This window comes from Vicia villosa, unplaced genomic scaffold (genome assembly GCF_029867415.1).
Source record: "Vicia villosa cultivar HV-30 ecotype Madison, WI unplaced genomic scaffold, Vvil1.0 ctg.003540F_1_1, whole genome shotgun sequence".
Classification (NCBI taxonomy): Eukaryota; Viridiplantae; Streptophyta; class Magnoliopsida; order Fabales; family Fabaceae; genus Vicia; species Vicia villosa.
Window position 1 is genome coordinate 66,808 of NW_026706231.1, and position 24,104 is coordinate 90,911.

The window sequence follows — 24,104 nt, forward strand, 5'->3', positions numbered from 1 at the left end:
TCGTATAAGATCCGGTGGGCCACCTTCTATGGTTTCTGTAACACCCCGTTAATTCTTGTTTATTAATTTAATTATTTTTTTAATTAAATTATTAGAATTAATAATTTTGGGAATTATTTGGAAAATGATGAAATATTGGCTTTGGGCTTAGAGTGGTGGTTAGCAGAAGGGGGGTGTTGACTAAGCAAGCCCATTATAATATTTTATTTTATTTTTCATAAAATGAAGAGAATTAGGAAAGAGGATGTAGAAGCAAAAGAGACAGAGTCTGAGAACTGAAGAACACGTGAAAAGGAGAAGAGCCAAAGGAGAAGAAGACCTTCGAAGATTCGACTCTGAGGTAAGGGGGGATTCTTCGGGTTAGTAATCCTTATGCGATTGTAGGTAATAGGTTTGATTAGGATTGTTGTCTATTTCAATCGTACGTGTCGGGTTTGGGAATTTTGTTAGGTTTCGATGAATTTGTATGAATTACATGATTTTGTTAATACTCATGATATATGCTGTTAATACTTGTATAAAACTTGTTTGAAATATGTGATGATGTGAAAATTGATGGTATTTGTGTGTTATATTCGTACTATATGAATTGGGGATTATGGGATAGGGTAAATGCTGTCAAAATGGTGAAATTGGCTGTGCAGGTACGTAGGAACCGGTTCCCATGTGGGACGAACCGGTTCCCCCTTATAAAAACAGAGAGGTGTGGATTCTGGGTTGCTGGGAACCGGTTCCCAGATAGGGACAACCCGGTTCCCTATAGTAAAAACCTGAGGCGTGTTTTTGGAAGCAGTCAGGAACCGGTTCCCGTGTGGGACGAACCGGGTTCTGCAACATATTTTTTTTAAAATGTTTTATCTTTAAAAACCCGTAACTTTTGATCCGAATATCCGATTTATGTGCCGTTTTGAGCATTGCAAAGCCGAGTTAATGGCCTACATGATGAATAGGTAATATGGACGTAGAGTCCGAGTTTTACATTCGTGTTTATATTATTTATTGGGTGATGTCTTTCATGTATGCGTGTGATGTGTTTGTATGAATGCTAAGAATATATACATGCTTATTGGTGATGAATTGGTGATGATAATGAGACGATGTGATACATCGGATTGATGATGTTGTAAGCATGTTATATGTTGCATACATTCGCATATATTTTTGGTGATGGATCCTGGTGATGAAAGTGGATCAAAATGGTGGGCATAATTCCCATTGTGTGGAATTTGTGCTGCTTAAACTGTATCTTGGTGATGAAAAAGATCGGTTGGATGGGTTTATCCCATGTATGGTACCACATGCATTAGTGTCAGTCCATTCATTGCATTATATTCTGATATGACTGAATGATTGTGTGGTGTATTAGAATATGCTTATGTACTGATGTTTACTTGTTATACTAATTTCCGATTATATGTATGTTGAGTGGATGATAATTGCTATGAGATTTTATTGTTTATGATTGTATAATGGTTATTAATTCGAATGAAACTCACCCTTACTTTGATGATTTCAGATTAAGGATGTAGCGGCGTCTTGATTGGGTGAAGATAGCTTGTAGGCTAGCCCGTAGTTCGTGTCGAGTCATGCTCTGATTGTAACACTAGGATTGATAGTCTTAGCTTTACTTGATATACATTGTTTACATTTTGGTTATGGATTTATGTATTGAGTATTTGTGTGGATATATTCCCTAATACTGTTGAATTAAGTTCCGCTGTGCTAAACACATGTTTGATATTGGTTAAATTCTAATAAAGCATGACAATCGACTTGGTATTTTTATTTATTTTAATAATTGTAGCATCCTTGCTGTGTTATTACTCTGATTATATTATGTTTTCCACGGGGGTTTTAGAAGGGTGTTACAATAGTGGTACCAGAGCATAGCCGGTCGTTAGAGTCAGAGTCTTAGTATCAGTGTTCCCTTGTATGCGACTAGTGTAAGGTAAACACTGTCGATACTTTTATTCTGATGAGATTGTTTTGTGATTTAGCAGAACAATGGCTGGAAGAGGTGGAAGGAATGATGACGCTATTGCCGAGGCTCTAGGCATGATTGTTGGTGTATTGGGAGGGAATGCTAATGGAGCTGCAATTGGTGCTGACAGGCAGTTGAACAGCTTCCAGAGGAACAACCCTCCACTGTTCAAAGGCACCCATGACCCTGATGGTGCTCATAAATGGTTGAAAGAGATCGAGAGGATCTTCTGAGTGATCGATTGTGCAGAAAATATGAAGGTGAGGTACGGTACTCATATGCTATCAGAAGAAGCTGATGACTGGTGGGTTACTACTAGGACTGAGTTGGATTCAGATGGGATTGCGATTACTTGGGCCATATTCAAGAGGGAATTTCTGAGGAAGTACTTCCCTGAAGATGTGCGGGGAAGGAAGGAAATTGAGTTCTTGGAGCTGAAACAGGGTAGTATGACAGTGCCGGAATATGTTTCCAAATTTGTGGAATTGGCTAAGTACTACATACACTACACCAACGATGCAGCTGGAGAATTCTCTAAGTGTATCAAGTTTGAGAATGGTCTTCGTGACGAGATCAAACAGGGTATCAGGTATCAAAGAATTCGCTGATTTGCTGATTTAGTGGACTGTAGCAGAATCTTTGAGGAAGACAGTCTTAAGCTGAAATCATCTCACTCTCGTGAGTTGGTTGATAAGAAGGGTAATATTAGTACACAGTGCACCAAGCCGAAGAAGAACCAGTTTGGAGGGAAAGTGTGGTGTCGTTTTCTTTACCTCCCCGTTTCACTTGGGAGGACGGCACGCTAAACCCTTCACGCGAAATTTGGAAGGAGAATGCACCCGTGGTGGGATGAATTTTGTTTCAGTTCTTCCTACGATATCACACGAACTTTCTTATTGGTCCTACGAGTAGGAACGGGAAAAAAAGATCTCAACTAAACCCTAGGAGTTTGCTAAGTGTGGGGATTTCACCTAGACTAGAAATTCTGGAGTCCGGGGGGTCGGTTATACATAGGGAAGTGTTTAAACACCCTACATATCTGTAGTACTCTACAGGAATCTTCTCTGTGTCATTTTGATTGTGTTTGCTGCTAATGATTGGGAAAGTTTCTCCTTTGTGTTAGGAGAGAGAATTGAATTGATTAAAGAAAGACAGACAGATAGACAGACTGACTATTTTTGGTATTTTATTAGCTCGCTGAGATTCCTTGTGAACCTCATGCCTACATATCCCTAGTGGAAGTCAGAGCTTAATGTAGTTCGGGGAACTAACTAGGGAAATTACTTGTTTTTGGTGCCTTGCTTGAAGCTCAAGGTTGAAGCTTGGAATTAAATCTCTGTTTACAGTAAAGAGACATGAAATCATCTTTACAGAGAGGTATTTGTACTATTCTACCACAAACATTTAAAAGTGACAGAAAAGCTAAAAAAATGATGTTTCATTAAGAGGGGAGTCTACTTGGTTGATCAAGTATGACAGCCATCGTGCCTCTAAAATGAAAGAAAGATGCTCATCCAAATTAGGGAAAGTGTACAAGTCTGGGGATGTGCCAGAGCATGTCTTTCAGAGTCCTAAATGGGAGACTTTGAATGAAATTGAAATGTTTGTTTGTTTGAATGTGGTAGAGTAGTAAAAATATCTCTCTATAGAGATAAGCTATGTCTATTTACTATATGAAAGATTTGACTTTAGCTGGCTTGAATGAGGCCCAAGCTTGAGGCTTTTTGATTGATTTTATTGACTTATTGAAATGATAACTCCACTGGGGAGTATTTAAACTAAGGATTTTTTGGTGTTCTGTACGAAGCCCAGAATTGAGGCTGACTCTACTTAGGGAGACTCTATTTGGGGAGATTATCTCCTAAGAGAATGAATCTTTGATTTTTTGAAAGACTGATTTTGGAGGCTAACCCTTTCCAGGGGTTTTGACTCAGCTGGAGAAATTGTCTGTTAAAAGACTGACTTTATCATGTTTTTTTGGAGGCTGACCCTTTCCAGGGGTCGTGACTCTTTTTGATTAATTGACTTTGGAGGCTAACCCTTTCCAGGGGTTTTTATTGAAATGATGGATTGATTTGGAGGCTAACCCTTTCCAGGGGTTTTGACTCTTTTGGTGAATGGCAGAAAGATTATCTAGTGGAGACTTCTTGTTTAAAGCCCAAGATGAAGGCTGACTCATGCTGAGGATAAGCAAATATGGATCCTAGACTCTGCTAAGGAAGATTGATGAAGATAAGGGTGACAGAGACTGTCCATGTCTCTCATTCCAAAAGGTGTACTCAATGCAAAATTGAGACAAACTTGGCTTGTTAAAAGTCTGGTTTAAATTGGAAGAAAACTCACCAGGGTAGGCTAAAAGGTGACTAAAGACCTGTTCCTATGTTTATAAGAAACCTGATGGGTCCTTGTATACAAGCTCAAGAGGAAGCTGGAAATGCTTTTAAGAAGCCTGTGGGTCCTTGTACAAAGCCCAAGAGGAGGCTAATCGAGGGTCCTTGTTATAGCACAAGAGAAAGCTATGTAGTTTTGAACTTATTTTGGCTCTAAGCAAATGGGTAAGAGGTTTCACCGGGAATAATTCCTCTTTGGGTGGATGTGTCCTATATTTTTGGATTCTAAGGTTTTTGCCAAGATGTTTCACCGGGAATAATTCATCTTGGGGGTTTGAACTACAGATCTCTAATTAGGAAAGAGCCTTCACCGGGAAGACATTCTCAATCCTAGGCCATATTCCTATAATATATATATAGTTTAACTGTCCTAGGGTTTACACTCAAACGTAGTTCTAAACTAATATATATATGCACAGTTTATATTTGACAGTAATTTAAATAAAGACTGTAAATTGAAAGCTTGTAAAGCCTAACCTGGATGGAGTGGAGGCCTTTGAAGAAGTATGTACAGAGCCTTAACAGTATTTTTGTTGTTTTGTTGATAACAATTGAATATTTATGATAAACAGTTAATGGTTTTTGAAAACAGAAGAAGTGAAGATGGACAAAGGTCACATAGGTATCTGAAGAGTTTCACCGGGAATAATGCCCTTCAAATACCAGAAGAATGTTTTGAAAACAGAAAGAAGATTTTGAAAATACAGTTTTGAAAACAAGCTAAGAAGAGAAGGTGTTTGGGACTTACACTCTATTAGAGGCCCAGTACTTTATAGTACTGGTGTAAAATTAGTTTTGAAAATGATTTGAAATAATATAAGGTTTTGTTGTTTGAAAACCTTAATTATTCGATTTATTCGGAGATTGAAAACAGTTTTGAAAATTGACAGAAAGTCAACTTAATTAAGGTAAAGAAAAAAATCTATGCCTAATTAAGACCTAAATAATTAGGGTTTTATCATAAACTTTATTCACAAAAATAATTAGGTTAAAACAAAATGAATATATGCATTTAAAGTATTTAAGAAAACACTTAAAACATACTATTTTAAACCTAATAAAAATATATGAAATAAATAATATTTTTATGATTTTTTTGATTATTCATAAAATAGATATATTAAATAACAAGTGTGTGAAAAATGAAGTGAAAATGATTTAATTTGATAGGTTAATTAATTGTGTAAAGTTGTGAAGAAATCAAATGGGAAAAGTGATAAAAAATAAGGTTTTGTCACCTAGAGGGATTGAACTCACGCCCTCCAAGTCACACACCCAAAACCAAACCACTGGGCCAGCGCGCGCATGGTGATAGTAAACTGACTCCTTTGCAACTCATATGTTATTCAAGTGTATAGAAGCAAAAAGAAAATAAAATCAAAAGGTCTGGGGCGAGGGGGATTCGAACCCCAGACCTTGGGCACGCGCAACACACAAACACTCTTTACCACTGGGCTATCACGTTTTAGTCGTTTATGAAACAGGTATCATTCAAAATAAAATAAACTCAACCCTGAATTTGAAATTTGCGCGCCACCACCATTGTCATCTTCAACCTCAAGTTCTCAGATTTTGAATTTATGAACTTGCTCATTTCTCAACCATTTGCAAAGATGTAAAGATGAAACTTATTCTAAATTCACTCACGATTCTAAATATGTAACTAACATAAATTTATATCAACTATATCTAACTAATTTACCAGAAATCGTGAAGAACCCTAAATTTTGAAAATCAAATTAAATGACTATACTGAAAGATAAATGAATGATGATAGAGGGTTTTCAATCCTCTGATGATGCTTAACAAGATAGAATCGGGCTTTATCACAAAGAGTGCTTAAATTAAAGAGGTAGAGTTCAGAAACTTACCTCTGAAAATGGAGGTCGTGAGGATGATAGAGAGCACCTGGGCTTGTATGAATGATCCCAAAAGCTTCCTTGTGGTTCAGTGATGCTAACTGAATGCTTGTTGTAACCTCAATCCTCCTGAATTGTTCTATGGACCTCCCTCGATTTGAGCTTCAAGTGAACATGGAGGGTGATGATTCTTGAGTTACAGATGAGCTGCAGCCATCTGAACAGCTTCACTACCTCCTATGGAACATGCCTGGATGCTTAGCTTGATTGGAAACCTTCTGAATTGCACTATGGACCTCCAACTGCAACTGCTCCAAAGTGAGAGCAACAATGGTGTTCCTCCACTTACAGAAGTGATCCAGGTGCTTGGATCACCTCAAATGACCTCCCTTGAGATGTTAGAATGCTTACTTTCCAAAGACGAGCTCTGGTTTGAAGAAAACGATTCTTCTTGCCAAAGAACTTTGAAAAACAATAAGCATGAGAAGAGAAAGAGAAAGCAAGGAATTGAGTTGCTTTGGTGTGTTTTTCTACTGAAGTATGCTCCCCTATTTATAGGTAAATGGTTCAGTACTGATTGAGAGAGTGAGCTTGCTTAATGAGAGAGTTTTGGTTTCTTAGCCAAGAAGAAAATTTGAAAAGATCCTAAATGCAATGATGCATTTTCGGGCTAGCTTCCCCAACCATTGATCCTGTATGATCCAAGGGAACATTTCTGATTCAGAGGAGAGTTCTAATTAGCTTAGAACAAGATTCCTTGATGATTCATCATTTGCCATAAATTCAAAAATGCAATCATTACATAATCACATGCCTTTGTTTTTGGGAATCTTCTCTAATCCTTATGCAATGATGAATTTGGATGTGTGGTATGGTTTCAGATGTATTAGAGGTCGTGTAGCATCACTTAGTGAAGCAAAATGCACAAAATTGCAAAGTTTCAAATTGTACATGACCTATAATTTCACTTCATGAGGCCAACTTTGAACAAGCATAACTCTTAGCTCAAAATGAATTTGGAGAAGGTTGAACACAATTTGGAAAGCCCTAAACATCTACTTCAAATCATTAGTTTGGAGTTTCTTCAGAATCCTTTGGCAAATTTGTGAAAAATGAGGCCAAAGTTGGAAGAAAACTAGGTTAAAACACTTAGAAAAATTTCTAAGTGTTTATGACCTAAAACTCCAAAATTTCCAAAACTCTTAAATGATTGATCTTTTGAAAAAAGTTCATTTGTAAGATGTTGTTTTATTTTGCAAGATCTACAACTTTCATGTTGGAAGTTTTTTGAGTTGTGTAGGTGAAATTTTGAGTTCTCACCATGCCTTAAAAAACCTTAATTCCCGACTTTTTGCTCCTTGATGAATTTCTTTGAATTTCTTTGGTCAAATGACTTTAATATCCATATATTGATGATATTGATCCTTGAAAGTCATGGTTTGACCAAAAATCTCAAAAGTCAATGGTGATCCCATACAGTTGACTTTTTCCAAATAAGGTGAGATTTTGGACTTTTGTGTAGAAACAAGATCTTCTCCTTAAATGAATGATGTAAAGGGATTATATTGAGGTAATAGAGACTCTTGGATCATGTCTTGAGTTATTTGAAGATGATTTATGTCTTTGAATGGTCCCCTAGGGCTTTTTAGGGTTTCCCAAAAGTGTTCCCTGATTTTAGTCCTTGATAAGGCTCCAAACCCTGGTCTGTTGATCTGAGTAATTCTGTACTTAGATGACTGGGTGTCTAATCAATCATAGGTGAAATAATGAAGCTCTTGAGTCTCATGATTGTGTTAGAGACTAATCCTCCTATTGATTGATCCTTTGCCTGAGTTTTCTTGTCTTTGAACACCCTCGATTGAATGTCAGACTGCTCTGGGTACTTACTTTGACTTGATGAAAATCCTGAAGATATGTCATCTCAGGGGGGTCAAAAATTAGGGTATGACAGATGCCCCTGTTTAAGTTTCTTTTATCTGGAGGGAGAGAGATTGAGATCTCGATCTCTCCTGCGTAAAAGAGACTTAAATATCAAAGAATGCCCGAATTTTGGGCGCTCCTGAGATGATAAAATCTTTGCATGATTTGATCCCGTTGTCGCACTTGGCGGGGGATGAGGAGACAAACTCCTGCAGAAATACTTGATGTGGATTCTGGTGAATGGATGGCAATGTAGGATGCGCAATCCATCTTCTTTAACTAAGTGTTGATACTTAGAAAAAGGTAAACAACCTCCTCTCGTTCCGGATGTCCAAATCTCGAAACTGGTCTCAGTTGCGTTTGGACAATATCTCAGATAAAGAGAAAATCTCCAAAGGTCTGTTTCCTCATCAAACTTCTTAGCAGCGCTTGGAGGTAAGATGCCATTTGGCGGCTGTAGAGAAACTTCAAAGGTTTGTTTCCTCGTCAAACTTCTTACCAGCGCTTGGAGGTAAGATGCCATTTGACGGTTGTAAAGAAACTTCAAAGGTTTGTTTCCTCGTCAAACTTCTTACCAGCGCTTGGAGGTAAGATGCCATTTGACGGCTGTAAAGAAACTTCAAAGGTTTGTTTCCTCGTCAAACTTCTTACCAGCGCTTGGAGGTAAGATGCCATTTGACGGCTGTAAAGAAACTTCAAAGGTTTGTTTCCTCGTCAAACTTCTTATCAGCGCTTGGAGATAAGATGCCATTTGACGGCTGTAAAGAAACTTCAAAGGTTTGTTTCCTCGTCAAACTTCTTACCAGCGCTTGGAGGTAAGATGCCATTTGACGGCTGTAAAGAAACTTCAAAGGTTTGTTTCCTCGTCAAACTTCTTACCAGCGCTTGGAGGTAAGATGCCATTTGACGGCTGTAAAGAAACTTCAAAGGTTTGTTTCCTCGTCAAACTTCTTACCAGCGCTTGGAGGTAAGATGCCATTTGACGGCTGTAAAGAAACTTCAACATCTTCCCTTTTGACTTGACGTCTTTGAAAGAATGTCATATGGCCTCATGATCTTTTGAGGGGCTAATGACTTTGTTTGAAGGCGGACGAACTGTTTTCGGGGTGAAAACTGCCATTCGTCAATTGATGCCTGGGGAATCAACGAACTGTTTTCCTAAGAGGAAAACTGCCATTCATCGACTCTGTGGGGAGTTAAACATCCCAGAAACAGACAAACTGTTCGAAGAAACTGCCATTTGTCGATCTCTTGAGTATTTAACAGACAAACTGTCTTTTCTTGGGAAAAGACTGCCATTTGCCAATTGCTAGGGGAGCAAACTGTCTTCTACTGGGAGAGACTGCCATTTGTCGACCCTGTCATGAAAGAAAGTGAGCAAACTGTCTTCTGCTGAAAGAGACTGCCATTTGCTGACTTTGTTATGATAGAAAGTGAGCAAACTGTCTTCTGATGAAAGAGACTGCCATTTGCTGACTTTGTTGGGGAATCTGAACTATCTTCTGGACGAAGACTATCATTCGCTGACTCCGCTGGGGAATCATTTGTCGATCTGCTGGGAGATTCTGAATTTTTCTTTGACAAGAAGTGGCACCTCTTGACCCTGCTGGGGAAATACCAAACTTGTAGGGAATTCCAAAATGTGAAGCAGACTATCTTATCTGAAGAAGACTGTCGAATGTCGCTCTGCAGGAGATTCTCGGCTGAGGAATTCCAAAAGTGAACAAACTATCTCTTTGAGGGAGACTACCATCTGTTGACTTGCTTGGTGAGATCCTTGTGTATGAACTGTTGTTTCGAAGGAAAAAGTTTCTCCGGAACTTGCAGGGGAAACTTGAGTTCATGCCTCAATGACTTAGGCATTCACAGGATCAAAGCCTGATTCGGCTATGCAATTATGATGTAATGTATGCATGAATATTATGACAATGATAAAATGTAAACTGAATGTGAATAGAATTGTCGCGGATGGAAAATCCTAAGATACGACTTGAATTCTTGTTGATCAGAAGATGTCCTCTCCTTGTAGTTCGAACTCTGTTGGGAATATCTGGTTATCAGTTGTCCGCTGTCCGATATGAGTAATATGAATTGAAGTAAAGATCCGTCATCGGGAGATGTTCGCAAAGCGACCTCATGGGGAAAACTTGATTCCCGGAATCTCAACTGTTCTCGGAGCAACTGTTTGCATTCTTCCTATTGTTTGTAAACCTTAGAAAGAAATTTCACCTTTATTTTTGCAAGTAAATTCATTTTTATTTTATGAAAACATTTGTTTCAAGAAATTGATTGTTTAAACTTAAAATGCATTCCAAGAAACTGAATAAGACTAGATTGCAAAGGAAAAGCACAAGGCTCAAATTATTATATATGGAATGGTAATCAGCCAAATGCTTGATTCCATGGAGTATTTACAAAGTTGGAAATTGGTAATTTTCGGGAAAAGGGCTACGATGAAACGTGACGACCGTTATCTTTCCCTTCCACTCCGAGTTGCGCTGTGTTCGTGCTTCGTAGAAGATGACCAACTGCTGATGAATACTCCGCTATGGATTTTGAATGATCAAGTTTGTCCTGGACACAGTTACTTGCCATATATCCCTAACTTTTGCGTAAACTACCCCTTTCGGGTTTTAAGTCTACCGGGATTGAATAAATTTTTTTTTATGTCTCTAACTTTTGCCTGAATCGCCCTTTCGGGTTTTCGATTCACCGAGACGCTCTTTTTTGCCTAAGCCGCTCTTTGCGAGTTTTCAACTTAGCGAGCTGTTCTTTTAATTATTTAGGCGAAGTATTTCTTGACTGCGTCGACGTTCACAGGACGGGTGAATTCTTCTCCATCCATAGTCGTGAGTATTAAGGCTCCTCCTGAGAAAGCTCTCTTGACCACGTAGGGGCCGTCATAATTGGGAGTCCATTTCCCTCTCGAATCTGTGAGAAAAGATTGAATCTTTTTTAGTACAAGGTCGCCTTCTTTGATTGTGCGAGGTCGAACCTTTTTGTCGAAAGCTTTCTTCATTCTTTGTTGATATAGCTGTCCGTGGCTTAAAGCTGTCATGCGCTTTTCTTCGATTAAGTTCAATTCATCGAATCTGCTTTGACACCACTCGGCTTCTGTTAATTTTGCCTCCATCAAAACTCTCATTGATGGAATCTCAACCTCTATAGGTAGGACTGCCTCCATGCCATATACAAGGGAGAAAGGAGTTGCTCCATTCGAAGTACGTACAGATGTACGGTAACCATGAAGAGCATACGGGAGCATTTCATGCCAATCTTTGTAAGTGATGACCATCTTCTGAATGATTTTCCTGATGTTTTTGTTAGCTGCTTCTACAGCTCCATTCATCTTTGGTCTGTACGGAGATGAGTTGTGATGTTCGATCTTGAATTCTTCACAAAGCTCCTTCATCATTTTGTTATTCAAATTTGACCCATTGTCAGTGATTATCTTGCTAGGAACGCCGTAGCGACAAATGATGTGATTCTTGATAAACCTGACGACAACTTGTCTTGTAACGTTTGCATATGAAGCTGCTTCAACCCATTTGGTGAAATAGTCTATGGCTACCAAGATGAAGTGATGTCCGTTGGACGCTTTTGGTTCGATCATTCCAATCATGTCGATTCCCCACATGGAGAAAGGCCAAGGGGAAGAGAGTATGTTGAGAAGAGATGGTGGCACATGAATTCTATCGGCGTAGATCTGGCATTTGTGACACCTCTTTGCGTATTGGTAGCAATCTGACTCCATCGTCAGCCAATAATATCCTGCTCTCAGTATTTTCCTTGTCATGGTATGTCCATTGGTGTGAGTACCAAAGGAACCTTCATGTATTTCTCTCATGAGTATTTCTGCTTCTTTTCTGTCAACGCATTTGAGCAGAACCATGTCGAAGTTTCTCTTGTACAGAACATCTTCATTCAAGAAGAATCTAAAAGCTAACTTTCTCAAAGTCTTTCTATCTTTCTTTGACGCCCCGAGAGGGTACTCTTGCTTTTGAAGATAGTTCTTGATGTCGTGATACCACGGTTTGTCGTCGATGATTGCTTCTACTGTGAGCACATGAGCGGGCCTATCCAGGCGCATAACATCGATCCGAGGAATGTCATTCCAATGATTTATCCTAATCATGGAAGAGAGTGTGGCTAATGCATCAGCCAAATTGTTTTCTTCACGAGGAATGTGATGAAAATCTACCCTGTCGAAGAATGGTAACAATCTTCTCGCGTAGTCTTTGTAAGGAATTAGCCCTGGTTGGCGTGTTTCCCATTCTCCTTTGATTTGATTGATGACCAAAGCAGAATCTCCGTATACATCCAAGTGTTTGATTCTTAGATCCACGGCTTCTTCGAGACCCATGATGCAAGCTTCATATTCGGCCTCATTGTTTGTGCATTTGAAAGTTAATCTGGCAGTAAATGGAATATGGGTACCCTGAGGTGTAACAATGATTGCCCCAATTCCTCGTCCATAAGCATTGACAGCTCCGTCAAAGATTAAGCCCCACTGGGATCCTATCTCAGGTCCTTCGTCTGGTAGTGGCTCGTCGTAATCTTTCATCTTGAGGTACATGACGTCCTCGTCCGGAAAGTCGAAACTGGTTGATTCATGACCATTGAGTGGGTGGTGAGCCAGGTGCTCAGCTAGAATGCTTCCTTTCACGGCTTTCTGTGCGTGATACTCAATGTCATATTCTGATAACAACATCTGCCAACGGGCAATTCTCCCGGTTAAAGCAGGCTTCTCAAAGATGTACTTGATTGGATCCATATGAGAGATCAAACAAGTAGTATGTCGAATCATGTACTGGCGGAGACGCTTGGCAGCCCAGGCCAAAGCACAACACGTCTTCTCGAGCATGGAGTAGCGGGATTCACAGTCAGTGAATTTCTTGCTCAGGTAGTAGATGGCATGCTCTTTTCTCTTTGTCTCGTCTTGCTGTCCAAGGACACAACCCATGGAGTCTTCTAAGACGGTTAAGTACATTATCAAAGGTCTTCCTTCCACTGGAGGAGACAAGATGGGTGGTTCGAGCAGATATTCCTTAATGTTGTCGAACGCTTTCTGACAATCGTCTGTCCAGACGCAACTTTGATTTTTCCGTAGAAGTTTGAAAATAGGAGCGCAAGTTGCAGTCATGAGATATATGAATCTCGAGATGTAATTCAGACGTCCAAGAAATCCTCTAACTTGTTTCTCGGTTCTGGGTGAAGGCATTTCTTGAATTGCCTTGACTTTGTCTGGATCTACTTCAATTCCTCGTTTGCTGACAATGAAACCAAGGAGTTTTCCTGAGTAGACACCAAAGGTACACTTGTTGGGGTTCAGGCGAAGCTGAAACTTCCGTAAGCGTTGAAATAACTTTGTCAGATTCTGTATGTGATCTTCTTCATTTTCTGATTTGGCAATCATGTCGTCCACATAGACTTCCACTTCCTTATGCATCATGTCGTGGAAAAGCGTAGTCATGGCCCTTTGATAAGTTGCCCCTGCGTTCTTTAGTCCAAAAGGCATAACACGGTAGCAGAACGTGCCCCAGGGGGTGATGAAAGCTGTTTTTTCCATGTCTTCAGGTGCCATTTTGATTTGGTTGTATCCTGAAAATCCGTCCATGAACGAGAAAACTTTGGATTTTGCTGTACTGTCTACCAACATATCAATATGTGGTAAAGGAAAATCATCCTTAGGGCTAGCTTTGTTCAAATCTCTGTAGTCGACGCACATGCGGACTTTTCCGTCTTTCTTAGGAACGGGAACAATGTTAGCTAACCACTGAGGGTATTCTGAAGTGACGAGGAAACCTGCGTTGATCTGCTTTTGAACTTCCTCTTTGATTTTCATGGCCATCTCCGGATGAGTTCTTCTTAATTTTTGCTTGACCGGAGGGCATTCTGCTTTTAACGGCAAGTGATGCTCCACTATACTGGTATCCAACCCTGGCATATCTTGATAAGACCAAGCGAAGACATCTGAGAATTCTTTGAGCAGCTGTATCAAACTCTCTCTGATCTCTGAACTGAGCGAAGCTCCAATCTTAACCTCTTTTTTGTTTCCATCGGAACCAAGGTTAATGATCTCTAGAGGCTCATTGTATGGCTGAATGGCCTCTTCCTTTTGTTGAAGTAACCGTGAAATTTCCTTTGATATTTCTTCGTCTTCTTCTTCCTCTGCCTCGAATACAGGAAACTCAAAGCTTGGAGAAGTCATACGGTCGCACGTTTCAACGGGGTATTTTATGATTAATCTGCATATGTGTGATAAGTTTTATTTAGACAACGAGGGAAGACTCGGTGTATGCAGTTAATGGAATATTTGATGTTTTTTAAGGGTGTTTTTTAGGATTACCAATTTCCGAAAAAAGAAAAGGGAAAACTAAACGAAGGAACAGAATGACATTTTTATTTATTGACAGTCATTTCTTGAAACAAAGACCCTATAAAACAAAACTCTATTGCTTTGGGCGAAGCAAAGAGGGACATTTTCCTAAGAAATAGTAAAATGCAAAGCCCTATGAAACATCTCTTCACCCTGGGCTATGGTGAGAGGACAAAATAACGGTGAAAGTTCCTACTTAGGAGTGCGAACAACAGTTGAAACTTCAACAGCTGTCCAGTAGTGGCGAACCCCATTGTGCACTAAGTAATCTGGAACCTTAGGCTTAAGCTGGCCTGTGGTAGGTCTTGATTTACCAACCACTGTCTTTGCAACACTCAGACGATCTTCTTCTACTTCAGCAGACTGAGCGGTGTGAGCATACCCATTTCCGAGTGGAGTATGTCGGTTTTTCTTTTGAGGAAACTTCCAATCTTCTGAATGGAGAGACTCGTTGTCGGAGACACTTTCGAGATCGTCCTCTTCTGTATTTTGGTCTTGCTCTTCTCCCAAGATGGCATTGACTAGATATGTGAACTCTAGATCCGTAGCCTCGGAAGGTGACTTGGGGATATAATCCTCAATGATGATTTCACCAGTAGATGATGATGAATAGCAAGGGTTATACATCTCTTTTGGCTGAGAGAGGTACTCATAATCAATGTTCCATCCAGTTGGAACAATATCTTCAAGAGAGATTCTTGAACTTTCAGGAGCGGAGTATTTCACCATGTAGTCGAATTTTCCGCTTGGTTCTCCTAATGTATCCCAAGTCTCTTCGGGGATAGGAGGAACTTCTTCTGATGAACCATGACTTCTGGTGGTGAAGCTGTCAGTAACTTCATCACTGCTTGGTTGAGTCTTACTTTCAGATCCTCTAGTTGGATAACAGCAAGGTGAATCAGACTCTGGTAGGGAGATGTATCCTGCTTTGTTAAGATAGGATAACCATTCCTCTTCATCGGTGTTTTCCGTACCGATGGTATTGACTGTTTGTTGAACAGGTTGAAGAAAACCTCCACTGCAGAAAGTTTCTTGAATAGGGAGAACTACCTCAATCCCTGGGATAGCTTTTGATGATGTCGGAAAGAATCCAATTCCTGTTCTGTTCTTGTTGTTGGTAGGAATATTAATGTGTCCCCAACCACTGGTAGTACCATCCTTTACAACTTGGATTGCATCTTTGTATGAAGAGATAGACGCTGCTTTCTCCTTTCCTTTGTCCAAGGAAAGTGCTTGGAATTTAGTTCCAACAACTTCTTTTGGTTCTATGTCGGAGAATGATGACAGGTTGCTGACGATCAGAGCTCGTTCTCCACATACGGTTACCAATTTGTCATTTCTTATGAACTTCAGTTTCTGATGAAGTGTTGAAGTAATTGCCCCAGCCTCATGAATCCATGGGCGACCTAGCAAACAACTGTATTGTGCTGGAATGTCCATAACCTGGAAAGTGATTTTGAACGTCTGAGGTCCAATAGTTATGGGAAGATCTACTTCTCCGAAAACTGACTTTCTTGATCCATCAAATGCTTTGACGATGACATGACTTTTTCTTAGAGGGTAATCTTCGAAAGATAATCTTGATAATGTTGATTTAGGCATGACGTTGAGAGAGGATCCATTGTCTATTAGGACTCCTGTGAGTGTATCACCCATGCAGCCAACTGAGATGTGAAGTGGAAGATTGTGGTCCACTCCTTCTTCAGGAAGATCTTCGTCACAGAAACTTAGGTTAGTTCCGGCGGAGATGTTGGCAATGATGTTGTTGAATTGGCTTATTGTAACACTTGGTTCTACGAAAGCTTGTTCCAAAACTTTCTGTAGAGCTTCCCTATGAGCTTCAGAACTCAATAGCAGGGAAAGAACAGAAATCCTAGATGGAGTATGTAGTAATTGGTCTACAATGTTGTATTCACTCCTCTGGATTAACTTCAAGATCTCATCATTTTCTTTCGCTTGAACAGCATTGGTCGGATGATTGTCTTGCCTATGTGGTACTTCCTCCGAAGGTTTCTCCACATTTTCTGTTGTTCTGTTGAAGACTCGTCCACTTCTGGTGACTCGACTAACATCAGCAATGTTGACAACAGACGGTAATGGTATTTCCTTACCATTTTCAATGAATGTAGCGTTGTACTTGTATGGTATAGCCTTGCTGGACTCATACGGTACAGGACCTGGTAAGTAGATGACTAGTGGTGCAACTGCTGTCTTCCTGCTATCATACTTAACTTGCATAGGTTCATCTTGATTAATTTGAGGAGATACGGTAAAGACTTCATCATCTTCTCTGTTGGCAAGAACAGTAATGGTATTGTCATCCATCAGCTTTTGAATGTCGTTGCGAACACGCAAACATCCTCGTGAATTTCTTCGACAGATTTCGCATCTACTGTAAGCGTGGAAATCTGTTCCAAAGTAGGCAAGTCCATTTAAAGTTTTGTGGAACCTGACTACCGATCCTTCAAGGTCTTCAACTTTGTAGATTTTGTATTCTCCTGGACATCCTTGAACCATGTTGATGTCATGTTCAGTTCTGACTCGGATATGTTGAATCCATCCCAAGTCCATTTGTTCTTGTAATGCAGCTTGAACTATGGCACATCCTTGATTATTCTTTGGACAAATTTCACATGTGAAGTAGTTGTGAGGTGGTACATGACCGTACCCAGCTTGTTTAGCGTGCATCCTGACAAGATTTTCCCCTATCTGACGAATGTCGTAGATTTGAATGACGTTGGGGTGTTGATCTATCAGATTTACTGAAGCTTCTTTATGCTGCGGCAAAGGATTTGCTTGGACGTTTGGATTAGTATCTTTGAAGGATAGCATTCCGCTTTTCACTAATCGTTGGACGTCAATCTTGAAAGATAAACAGTTCTCAATATTGTGACCTGGTGCCCCCTGATGATAGGGACAAGATTGGTCAGCCTTATACCATGGTGAGGAACTATTTGTAGGATTTGGAGGACTCCTTGTCTGAATGAGTCCTTTTGCCAGTAATGTTGGAAACAATTCTGCATACGGCATTGGTACGGGGTCAAAGGCAGGATACCTTGGAGCCCGATTGTTGTAATTTGGAGGTCGAACCTGCTGCTGAGGTTGCTGCGACCTTTGTTGAATTTGTTGTTGCGAGACCTGAGGTTGATAAGCTGGCGCTGAGTTAACAACCGGAGTTATTGTTGCAACTTGAGGTTGGAATTTCTTCTTGATTTTGTGCAAGACATTGCTGACATCTTGATCCTTTTTCTTCTGGAAAGAACTTCCATACTTCCTTGGACCAACAGAAGATTCTGGTTCTTTGTTCAAGCGTCCTTCTCGAACTGCTTCTTCTAAACGCACACCCATGTTTACCATCTCGGTAAAGTCACTTGGTGCACTTGCAACCATTCGTCCGTAGTAAAATGGACTTAAAGTTTTGAGATAGATTTTTGTCATTTCTTTCTCTTCAAGTGGTGGACAAATTTGAGCAGCAACTTCACGCCATCTCTGAGCGTATTCCTTGAAGCTTTCTCTATCCTTTTGAGTCATGGCCCGGAGTTGATCTCTGTCGGGAGCCATATCCAGATTGTACTTATACTGTTTGACGAAGGCCTCTCCGAGGTCTCGAAAAGTACGAATCTCTGAACTGTCCAAGTTCATGTACCATTTGAGTGCAGCACCAGTCAGGCTGTCTTGAAAATAATGAATGAGCAATTGTTGATTATCAGTCTGAGTTGACATTCTTCGAGCGTACATCACAAGATGACTTTGTGGGCATGAATTCCCTTTATACTTCTCGAATTCTGGTACTTTGAATTTGTGAGGAATCTTAACATTTGGAACCAGACAGAGGTCTGCAGCATTCTTTCCAAATAGATCTTGTCCTCGGAGAGTCTTGAGTTCCTTCTGCATTTGCAGAAACTGTTCTTGGAACTCGTCCAATCTTTCATACACGCCAGCATCCTCACTTGGAGCGTGATGATATACTTGTCCGCCTTGCGGGGGAAAAGTATGCATAATGGGCTGTGGAGAAGCCATGACAGCAGATCTCGGTATCTCAGCATTCTGTTGTGCGAAACCCATTGCCGTTGCTCTTGGAACTTCAATTTCCAGAGGTTTGTAACCCTCCGGTGGACGCATATCCATGGTGACTTTTGGAGCTTCAGAAGCTGGAGGTATGTACCCTTCTGGAGTAAAGTTATACGGCATGCCCCAAGGTCGATCAGGCGGCATGGTATACTGAGGAATAGGAGTAGAAACAATCTCGGAAACCACAGTCCTTTGTGGTTCTTCTGGCGTTGGTCGATTCTGCGCAACTACCAGGGCTTCTACCATACTATTGAGTCTTTCAACAGTACCTTTGAGAGTATTAATCTCTTCTCTGAGTTCTTCATTCTCTTGCTCAAAGTCTTCCATTCTTTTCTTGCGACTTGAACGAGTGTTGTATGGATGAGACAGCTTGAAAGTCTTTGTTCACCTCCTTCTCCTCCTCTCTTTCTGGAGAAAGGAAAGTAACTCTTAGATCCGCGACAATTCTCGTGTCAGTGCATACGACTACAGCGATGCATGATATGCAATTAAGTTAATATTTTTCAAGGAAACACCATAATTACGTTATGAAACATCAAACTTTATTAATTAAGCGAAAACACCGTTTTTACACACTTTGAAAATGGAAATACAGAGAAACTGAGAGAAAGGACTCTAAAACTTTGATGATGAGCCGACTTCACGTTCTAACATCTTCTTCTGTTTCTTGAGCTGAGCGTTCTCTGACGTGAGCAGATCGATGATCCAGGAAGCAGGAGGGATATGATGAGAAAGTGACGTTTGTGTCACTTGTCGATCGAGTACTTCAAGTAACTCATCCTTCCTTCTTAGGATGTTTTGAATCTCAACATTTTCCATGTTGACAATTCGATACTTGTTCCTCCAAGCATTCCTTTCTTGGCATACCTTGTTTAATGCCGCTTGCAGTTTTTCAACATCGGTGGAGAAAAGGTAAATTGGTTCCCTTAGGGGAATAGGTTCTTGATGTTGATATGGCATCCTGAGCTTGAATGCTCTGACGCGTACCCATTGAAGGTAAGGATCCAGGGAGATGCAAAGATGTTTTCCTAACAATCTTCTCCCTTTTGTGTGAACAAGACGCCAGGCTTGGACAATTTCCTTCTTCAGCATGTTGCCATGATCGTCGATGTTCTTGAAGAACAGACCCTCCAATTGGATGTTACTGAAGGATAGAAAAACACTTAGAAAGGGGGGGATTGAATAAGTGTGACTTTAAAACTTGGACAATAAAAATAAAATGCACAATTATTTTTATCCTGGTTCGCTGTTAACGAAGCTACTCCAGTCCACCCCCGCAGAGATGATTTACCTCAACTGAGGATTTAATCCACTAATCGCACGGATTACAATGGTTCTCCACTTAGTCCGCAACTAAGTCTTCCAGAGTCTTCTGATCACACACTGATCACTCCAGGAACAACTGCTTAGTTCACTCCTAAGACTTTTTCTAGAGTCTACTGATCAACACGATCACTCTAGGCTTAGTTCACTCCTAAGACTTTCTGCTCAGCCAACTGCTAAGACTTCCTAGAGTATACTGATCAACACGATCACTCTAGTTCCTTACAACTTAATGTAATCTATTCAAGAGTTTACACATGCTTCTTAAAAGCGATAATCACAACTGTGATATTTCTCTTACAGTTTAAGCTTAATCTCACTAAGATATTACAACAGCAATGTAGTGAGTTGATGAAGATTCTGAGCTTTTGATTGAACAGCGTTTCAGCAAGTTAATTTGAATTGTCCTTTTTTTTTTTGGATCGTTAACCTTGCTTCTTATCAGAACTTCATATTTATAGGCGTTGAGAAGATGACCGTTGGGTGCATTTAATGCTTTGCGTGTTCCGTACAGCATTGCATTTAATGTTATACGCTTTTGTCAACTACCTCGAGCCTTGTTCACGCTGTGTCTACTGACGTTGCCTTTAGTAGCTTTAACGTTCCTTTTGTCAGTCAGCGTAGTCTGCCACGTGTACTTCCTTCTGATCTGATGTTTGTGAATACGACGTTTGAATATCATCAGAGTCAAACAGCTTGGTGCAAAGCATCTTCTGATCTTCTGATCTTGAAGTGCTTCTGTTGCGTGATACCATCTTCTGATCTTCAGTGCTTCTGATCTCTTGTTCATCTGATGCTTCATAGACCCATGTTCTGATTCTGCTTCGACCATCTTCTGATGTCTTGCCAGACCATGTTCTGATGTTGCATGCTGAACCATTTGAGACACATCTTCTGAGCGCTGAATTATGCGTACTCTTTATATATTTCCTGAAAGGGAAATTGCATTGGATTAGAGTACCATATTATCTTAAGCAAAATTCATATTATTGTTATCATCAAAACTAAGATAATTGATAAGAACAAATCTTGTTCTAACAATCTCCCCCTTTTTGATGATGACAAAAACATACATAAATGATATGAATTTGCGATCAGAAAGAGTAGACGGCAAAAGACAAATTACACAGCTATAGCATAAGCATATGAATATGTCTCCCCCTGAGATAAATAATCTCCCCCTGAAATAAATACTCGAAGAACTTTGATAAAAGACTTCCCTGATTATTTCGGTAGAGACGATCATATAAGCTTCTGCCTTCAGAGAATTCATAGCTTCTGACTTCTGCTTCCATTGGACAGCTTCAGAACTTGAATTTCTTTAGATCCTTAGAACACTCACAGCTTCTGATTTCTGCTTCCATCGTGGACAGCTTCAGAACTTGAGTTTCTTTGATCTTCAGAACATTCACAGCTTCTGACTTCTGCTTCCATTCAGGACAGCTTCAGAACTTTGAATTTTCTGGATCTTCTAGAACATTCACATCTTCTGATTTCTGCTTCCCTCGGATAGCTTCAGAACTTTGAATGTCTACCAACATCACTTCATGCTAGATTTGTATCAGAACATTGTTGAATGTACCAGAGCATCATCAGAGCATCTCTACATCCTGAAATGTTACAGAACAACAACTAAACGACAAAAGTCAGCATGAACGAGTTAGAACATAAAATGTATGTTTGATCACATTATATGTTTCAGAGCCATATAGGCTGAAATAATGTATCAGAGCAAATAATGTATCAGAGCAAATAATGTATCAGAGCCATAACATTATATGTATCAGAGCAAATAGAATTTTGTCAGAACAGGATAGACAATGATATTCAAATTCTATTATCAGTGCTTCTGATTCATTCTTCTTTCTTGCTTCTGATCTCTGAAGCTTGACAGCACTCAGCTTGCTTCAGTTTCCAAGAGCTTATTCCTTTTACAGAATAACACTTCTTATGGTTTTGCTTCTGGTGTTTGCTTCTGAAGATTCACTTCACTTCTTTGTACCTGCAAAACACTTAAACAATGTAGAACTTGCAGTTCTTGTTAGTGAATGTGTGGGAGCCTTTACCCAGCAACTGATAGATTTAATCAAATCATTTATCATTTATCTTCTCCCCCTTTTTGTCATAACATCAAAAAGAATATTTAAAAAGATTCAGATGTATAAAACGACAAAAGAAAACATTTACTGGAATGTAAAACCCAAGGAAACTTTTCATTGATAATCAAAAGATATTACAAAAGGTTCCTATGTTTAACAAGATGAGAAACATTCCTAGCAAATACAAAGTAGAGTTTCCAAAGAGGAAATCACTACAAAAAAATAAAAACAGAGCCCTAGCTAGACACGCTCTGTGTCAACCCATCAAGAATCCCGGAGGACTTCTTGTCTTCCAGACTGAAACCTCCACTGTAGGAGAGATCCCAGAACCAAGGAGGAAGTGAGGGACAGTTCACAGACAGAGAGCTAATGTTGCAAACGGGGCTTTCCCTCAACATAGACGTTGAGCCTATCTTCCCACAACTCAGGAAAGTCTTCTGTCTTTGGATGAAAGTTGATAACAACATCAAAGAAGGATCTGACTTGAGAGGTATTAGAAGAGCCATCCCGAGATGCACAGAGATCTGTCGCCTTTGAGTCATGGAGCTTCAACAGACTTAGGGTGAATCGCTAGGTTTTGAGAGAAGAAATGAAAAACGAGAGAGAGAGAGGGAGAGAGAAAAAAAACTTTAAGAGGAAAACAAAGAGATAGGAAACTAAAAACCATTTTGAAGAGTATTTAAAAGAAAATAAAATGAAACGAATGATGACTAGCATTTAATGTTACGTGACGTGAGGAGAGATATAATAAAGACAAATGAGGTGACTAGCACAGTTACCTATGGTCGGCGTCCCTTCAACTGCACGCGCGCATATCCATGAATAGAAATGACAGGTTTACCATCCCGAGATAAAGCGTAACAGCTGTTTTGCTTTAAAAGAGGTTCTGAATCAACTTAGACAATGAAACGTTAGTAATAACCGAATCATAATTTCTAAAAGAATTCAATCAGAACTTCTGATTAAAAAAAAATGTTCCACATTCATTTCAGAAGATACTCATACATGAGAACTTCTCATCTTCTCATTCTGGGCATAAATCCATACTGATGTTCTTCAGAATGAACTTAAACCTATCTTCAGCTAGGGGTTTTGTAAAGATATCAGCCCATTGATGGTCTGTATCAACAAAGTTTAAAGATATAACACCCTTCTGAACATAGTCCCTTATGAAATGATGTTTTATCTCAATATGTTTAGCTTTTGAATGAAGAATAGGATTCTTAGATAAACATATAGCAGAAGTATTATCACAGAATATAGGAATGTTACTCTCAAATATCTGATAATTTTCTAACTGACTCTTCATCCAGAGCATCTGTGTACTACAACCAGCAGCTGCGACATATTCTGCTTCTGTGGTTGATAGAGCAATGGTTGCTTGCTTCTTGCTGTACCAGGAGATTAAGTGACTTCCAAGAAATTGGCAACTTCCTGAAGTACTTTTTCTTTCAATTCTGTCTCCAGCATAATCAGCATCGCAGAATCCTACTAAGTTGTATTCTTTAGATTTTCTGTAAACTAAACCAACATTAGTAGTACCTTTCAGATACCTTAGAATTCTCTTAACAGCAGTTAAATGAGATTCTCTAGGATCTGATTGGAATCTAGCACACAAACAAACACTAAACAGAATGTCAGGTCTAGAAGCAGTCAGATATAGAAGAGATCCAATCATACCTCTGTATAACTTCTGATCTACCTTCTTACTTACCTCATCCTTACCTAGGATGCATGTTGGATGCATAGGAGTTTTGGCTTCTTTGCAGTCCAGAAGATTAAACTTCTTCAGAAGTTCCTTCACATACTTGGTTTGGTGAACATATGTTCCTTCTGATGTTTGATTTATTTGTATTCCAAGGAAATACTTGAGTTCTCCCATCATGCTCATTTCAAACTCAGCCTGCATAGACTTAGCAAACTCCTTTCCAAGTGTAGCATTAGATGTTCCAAAAATAATATCATCCACATATATTTGACAAATTAAAATATCCTTTTCAAAGGTTTTACAGAAGAGAGTAGTGTCCACTTTTCCTCTAGTGAAACCATTATCCAGAAGGAAAGAACTTAAGCGTTCATACC